Consider the following 6,321-nt stretch of genomic DNA (forward strand, 5'->3'; position numbering starts at 1 on the left):
AGCCATTTGACATCCACTTTTGAGAGTCCAGTGCTCTTTAAGAGTTTACAGGTAAGGATGTGCTAACAAATGCTGGAGAGTGTGCTCCTTTGCAGAAGTGGTTCAGAAATCCATTGGAAACTATCACTGATTGCTTTGCTGCCAGTAAAACGTAGCACAGCCCTTGCCAGGTTGCTGTGACATCAGTTTACTTTCTGCAAGAATCTCTGTCTATCCAGCTTGGCCTTGCACTGCTCTAGTCAGCTCATGAGACCAGACTCTTTCCCTACTGGTGATAGCTCAAAGCCATCTACGGTATTCTGTGGCGTGTATTTGTCACCTGAGGCGTGTTCCTGAAAGCAAAGTACTGGTCACTCGTGGAATCTGGCAGGAGCGATACTCGGTGAACCCATCAGGAGCCTGCAGTGTGCTTGCATTATTGTGGTGGTTCAGTGGTAGAATTCTTGCCTCCCGCGCAGGAGACCGGTTTGATTCCGACCAATGCATCTTTGGCTTTTGCATACTCACACACACCTCAGAAGTGCTGTCGTGCATGTCATGTTCTGCCAATTTACAGAAAGCTTTCAAGAAGCTCTTCTTATGGCACCGTCCGTGTTAGAAAGAGATCAGAAAAGCTTTCCGTCATCTAAAAGATGTTTGCAGCACTTCCACTAGGCATTGGCGTGCAAAATCGGTTCGCTTTCAGATGAAAACCAGCTAACATCTTTGGTCATGATGACGTTACCCGCAGAAGGAGAGAACATGCTAAGCGTGTCTTTAGGTGACTCTCCATTCTGACTCAAGTGACCAGAAGACTGCAGGTTGCATTATGCAGCAAATGAAATCTGTTTCTTGATGTAACAAAGAAATGTTTTCTGGGAAGCGGTCTTGTGTGATAAAGCGATCCAGATGATACAGTTCCAACATACTGCCTTTCATTGAGTATATCGCTAAGGGTGGGTAGCTCAAAAGATATCACCACCGCCCGACAAAGGGAGACTCCAGCACAGCAAAGTGTACCGGTCCGCGACCAGTATAGGCCAGTAGATACCAGCCAGTGGTTATCTTCCATTTGGAAGATACAGTCTCCTGTTTTAAGGATCACCACAATGGAACATCTGTTGCTACTGAAACATGCGCCATTGTGCATTTTCACAAATTTTCTCAAACTCTCACAGTAAAACGTTGCTGTCCTTTTAACGTTCAGTGAGCCACGTTTTCAAAAATTGGGGTTCTGTGCTGGCAAACCTACGTTCACCCCCCCCTCAGATTTTACCCCACAAAGACGTTAAATGCGCATGCATTAAACTGTTTCTCTCCTGACACACGAGTGACTGCTACAGATGGAGTCTGAGGATTTAGTTGGGAAAAGTCTGAGATCCATCTCTCAGGTGCACCACAAGACTGAAATGAGAAGAGTTGGAGTTCAGATTATTTTCTTGAATGTAGAGACAGGCTCAAGCTATGGATGAATTGTGTCTTGCTTTTTTGAGCAGCAGACATGAGCCAGGATATATTGTTAGGCACCTGGTCTAGGGCTGCAGAAGCATCAGGTACAGCTGGGAAGGAAGCAGTGATGATAGAAGGAAATGTAACAGCAACACAAGCAGAGGCAGCACCAGGAAAATTGAATTCTGACATGGAAACTGTATGACTTTCTAGCTACAAGAATCAAGGCAGACAGAGTGGCTACAGTACTCGTAAGGTGCTACACCCAATGCCGTGAAGCTGACACTAGCATGGGAATAGTGATTGGAGAATAGATTTTTAGAAAGAGTATTTAAGACTGCAATAAAGGAGAGGTGGGCAGGGTGGGGAAAAAACCATCCACCGAGCCTAGCTAAAGCAGTATGCAGAGCTGAGCACTACTCAGTTTGGAGACTAAGCCCCAGACAGAATGTCCCAGCTCTGTGCTGAGGTAGGCTTTCTGCCCCACAGAATTGTCTGTCAAATCTGGAAGTCTCTCCCTCTCTCTCTCTCTCTCTCTCTCTCTCTTTTCGGGGAATCCATATCTGACCGAATACAGACATTCTCAGGGCCTTTCAGGACAAAGAAATAAAAATAATGCAATGTAGTCTTCACAAGCTAAGCAAGCAAGCAGGTGCACAATCTGCACAAATAAGGGTTTGGTCGGAGGATCAGACATTTGATACCCTGGAGTGCAAGATGGTAGAGCAAAATAAAGAACAGGTTCCATATAAGTGAAAAATGAAAATAAAGTAGCCCAGATTTAAGCGTGAAAGTGGAGACTAACGGCGTTTGAACTTCTAGTCCTGTCTGTGAGTCACTCACCCTTTAGGAGCAAGTGAGCTGTCACGGCACCTGCTGACGAATGCTCCCATAAAGGGGCTCCGGTGGTCACTTGGCAATAGCCCAAGATAGAGCAGAGAAAGAGGAGCTGAGAAGACTTTTAAAATCTTAGCACAAGATTGCATTGACGTGTCTTGTATCTTAGTAGAGAGTCGAGGTGTCCTTCTCCCATGAAAGGAATAGACGCATGTTGGTGCCAGGTAAGCGATAGATTGACATTTCTACATACCGGATTGCTTCCAGAAGTCATTACGTTCAGACTGTGAATCTAAAAGCTAGCCTGAACAACTTTAGGTTAGCGAAGATATTTTTTCCCTTAGGAAGAAGAGCATGAAGGAAAAGACTGCTTGCTTCTGTCGGTGCAGGTGTGATGGGTCTGTGACAACACTGGGGATGTAGAAGGCTTTGGTGGTTGAGGCGGTTGAATTCTTGCCTGCCATGCATGGCCAATGGGCTTTATTTCCTGCTGTCCTTTCCCACATCTTTGCAAGGTGCCTGATGCAGGAAAAATAAAGAGCTTCCCGAAGCATTGTATCCTCCAGAAAGGAGGGCCACTAAAGAGAATTGTACAAATCAGTGTTCCCCTTGTGCTCTCAGAGGCGAGTGATGCGGCTCTGGTTCTCTCTGTCTTTTAACTGTAATCGTCCGCAAAGCTCCTCCTGCGTGTCATAAAGCCATTTGACATCCACTTTTTGAAGTCAGTGCTCTTTTAAGAGTTTACAGACCCAAGGATATTGCTAACAAATGCTGGAAGTGTGCTCGCTTTGCAGAAGTGGTTCAGAAATCCATTAGGCTTATCACTGATTGCTTTGTCTGCCAGTAAAACGGCGGCTACAGCGCCTTGCCAGAGTTGCTGTGACATCCAGTTTACTTTCCTGCAAAGAATCTCTGTCTATCAGCTTGGCCTTGCACTGCTCTGAGAATCCCGCCGCGCTCCATGAGACCAGACTCTTTCCCTACTGGTGATAGCTCAAAGCCATACTACGAGCGGTATTCTGTGGCGTGTATTTGTCACCTGGGAGCGATGTTCCTGAAAGCAAAGTACTGGTCACCACAGGAATCTGATTTGAGCGATACTCGGTAACGAACCCATCAGGGAGCCTGCAGTGTGCTTGCTTTGCGGTGTTGGTGGTTCAGTGGTAAAATTCTTTGCCTGCTCCCACTTGCGCATAAGGAGACCGGGTTCGATTCCCAGACCAATGCATCTTTGGCTTTTGCATACTCACACACACCTCGAAGTGCTGTCGTGCATGTCATAATTCTGTTACAGAAAGCTTTTCAAGAAGCTCTTCTTATGGCACTGCGTCCGATGTTAGAAAGAGATCAGAGAAAAGCTTTCCCGCGTCATCTAAAAGATGTTGCAGCAGCACTTCCACTAGGCGATGACGATGCAAAAAATCGGTTGGCTTTCAGATGTAAACCAGCTAACCTCTTTACGGCGTCTCATGACTGATTACCGCAGAAGGAGAAGAACGCAATGCTAAAGCGTGTTGTCTTTAGGTGACTCTCCATTCTGACTCAAGTGACCGAAGACTGCAGGTTGCATTATGTATGCAAAATGAAATCTGTTTCTTGATGCAACAAAGAAATATTTTCTGGGGAAAGCGGTCTTTAATCGCGGTCAGATACAGTTCCAACATACTGCCTTTCAGGCAGTGATATCGCTAAGGGTGGGTAGCTCAAAGATATCACCACCGCCCGACAAAGGGAGACTCCAGCTCAACGAAGCGTGTGCGGTCCGGCCAGTATAGGCCAGTAGATACCAGCCAGTGGTTATCTTCCCATTTGGAAGATACAGTCTCCTGTTTTAGGATCACCACAATGGAACATCTGTTGCTACTGAAACATGCGCCATTGTGCATTTTTCACAAATTTTCTCAAACTCTCACGGTAAAAGCGTTGCTGTCCTTTTAGCGTTCAGTGAGCCGTTTTTTCAAAATGCGGGGTTCTGTGCTGTAGCAGAAGCTCGTTCCACCCCCTCAAGATTTTCAGATTTTACCCCACAAAAGGCGTTAAATCGCATGCATTAAAGCTGTTTCTCCTGGCTTACGAGTGGCTACTGCAGATGGAGTCTGAGGATTTAGGTAGGAAAAGTCAGATCCATCTCTCAGGTACCACAAGACTGAAATGAGAAGAGTTGGAGTTCAGATTATTTTCTTGAATGTAGAGACGAGCTCAAACTATGGATAGATAATATCTTGCTTTTTTGACAGCAGACATGAGCCAGGATATTGTGCAGGCACCTGGTCCTGGGGCTGCGAAGCATCAGGTACAGCTGGGAGAAACAGTGATGATAGAAATGTAACAGCAACACAAGCGGAGAGGCAGCGCAGGAAAATTGAGATTCTGACATTTGTATGACTTTCTAGCTACAAGAATCAAGGCAGACAGAGTGGCTACAGTACTCTTTAAGGTGCTACACCCAATGCCGTGAAGCTGACACTAGCATGGGAATAGTGATTGGAGAATAGATTTTAGAAAGAGTATTAAAAAAAAAAAAAACATCCACCGAGCCTAGCTAAAGCAGTACGCAGAGCTGAGCACTACTCCAGTTTGGAGACTAAGCCCCCAGACAGAATGTCCCAGCTCTGTGCTGAGGTAGGCTTTCTGCCCCACAGAACTGTCTGTCAAATCTGGAAGTCTCTCCCTCTCTCTCTCTCTCTCTCTCTCTCTTTTCGGGGAATCCATATCTGACCCGGAATACAGACATTTCTCAGGGCCTTTCCAGGACAAAGAAATAAAAATAATGCAATGTAGTCTTCACAAGCTAAGCAAGCAAGCAGGTGCACAATCTGCACAAATAAGGGTTTGGTCGGAGGATCAGACATTTGATACCCTGGAGAGTGCAAGATGGTAGGCAAAAATAAAGAGCAGGTTCCTTATAAGTGAAAAATGAAAATAAAGTAGCCCAGATTTAAGCGTGAAAGTGAGACTAACTGACATTTGAACTTCTAGTCCTGTCTGTGAGTCACTCACCCTTTAGGGCTAGTGAGCTGTACGGCACCTGCTGACCGAATGCTCCCATAAAGGGGCTCACGGTGGTCAGCAGCCCAAGATAGAGCAGAAGGAGCTGAAGACTTTTAAAATCTAAACAAGATTGTACCGTGTCTTATCTTAGTAGAGAGTCGTGGTGTCCTTCTCCCATGATAGGAAGAGTACGCATGCTGCCAGGTAGCGTAGATTGACATTTCACATACCGATTGCTTCCAGAAGTCATTCGTTCAGACTGTGAATCCTAAAAGCTAGCCTGAACAACTTTAGGTTAAGGGAAGATATTTTTCCCTTAGGAAGAAGAGCATGAAGGAAAAGACTGCTTGCTTCTGTCGGTGCAGGTGTGATGGGTCTGTGACAACACTGGGGATGTGAGCTTTGGTAGTTGAGCGGTTGAATTCTTGCCTGCCATGCATGTGGCCTGGGCTTTATTTCCTGCTGGCCTTTCCCACATCTTTGCAAGGTGCATGATGCAGGAAAAATAAAGAGCTTCCGAAGCATTGTATCCTCCAGAAAGGAGGGCCACTAAGAGAATTGTACAAATCAGTGTTCCCCTTGTGCTCTCAGAGGCAGTACGGCTCTGGTTCTCTCTGTCTTTTAACTATGTCCGGTAAGCTCCTCCTCGTGCGCAAGCCATTTGACATCCACTTTTGAGGAGTCAGTGCTCTTTAAGAGTTTACAGGTAAGGATGTGCTAACAAATGCTGGAGAGTGTGCTCCTTTGCAGAAGTGGTTCAGAAATCCATTAGGCTTATCACTGATTGCTTTGTCTGCCAGTAAAAGCGTAGCACAGCCCTTGCCAGGTTGCTGTGACATCAGTTTACTTTCTGCAAGAATCTCTGTCTATCCAGCTTGGCCTTGCACTGCTCTAGTCATGCTCATGAGACCAGACTCTTTCCCTACTGGTGATAGCTCAAAGCCATCTACGGTATTCTGTGGCGTGTATTTGTCACCTGGGAGCGTGTTCCTGAAAGCAAAGTACTGGTCACTCGTGGAATCGGCAGGAGCGATACTCGGTGAACCCATCAGGAGCCTGCATTGG

The sequence above is a fragment of the Protopterus annectens genome, chromosome 5.part0 (genome assembly GCF_019279795.1).
Source record: "Protopterus annectens isolate FY-2018-M chromosome 5.part0, PAN1.0, whole genome shotgun sequence".
Lineage (NCBI taxonomy): Eukaryota > Metazoa > Chordata > Ceratodontiformes > Protopteridae > Protopterus > Protopterus annectens.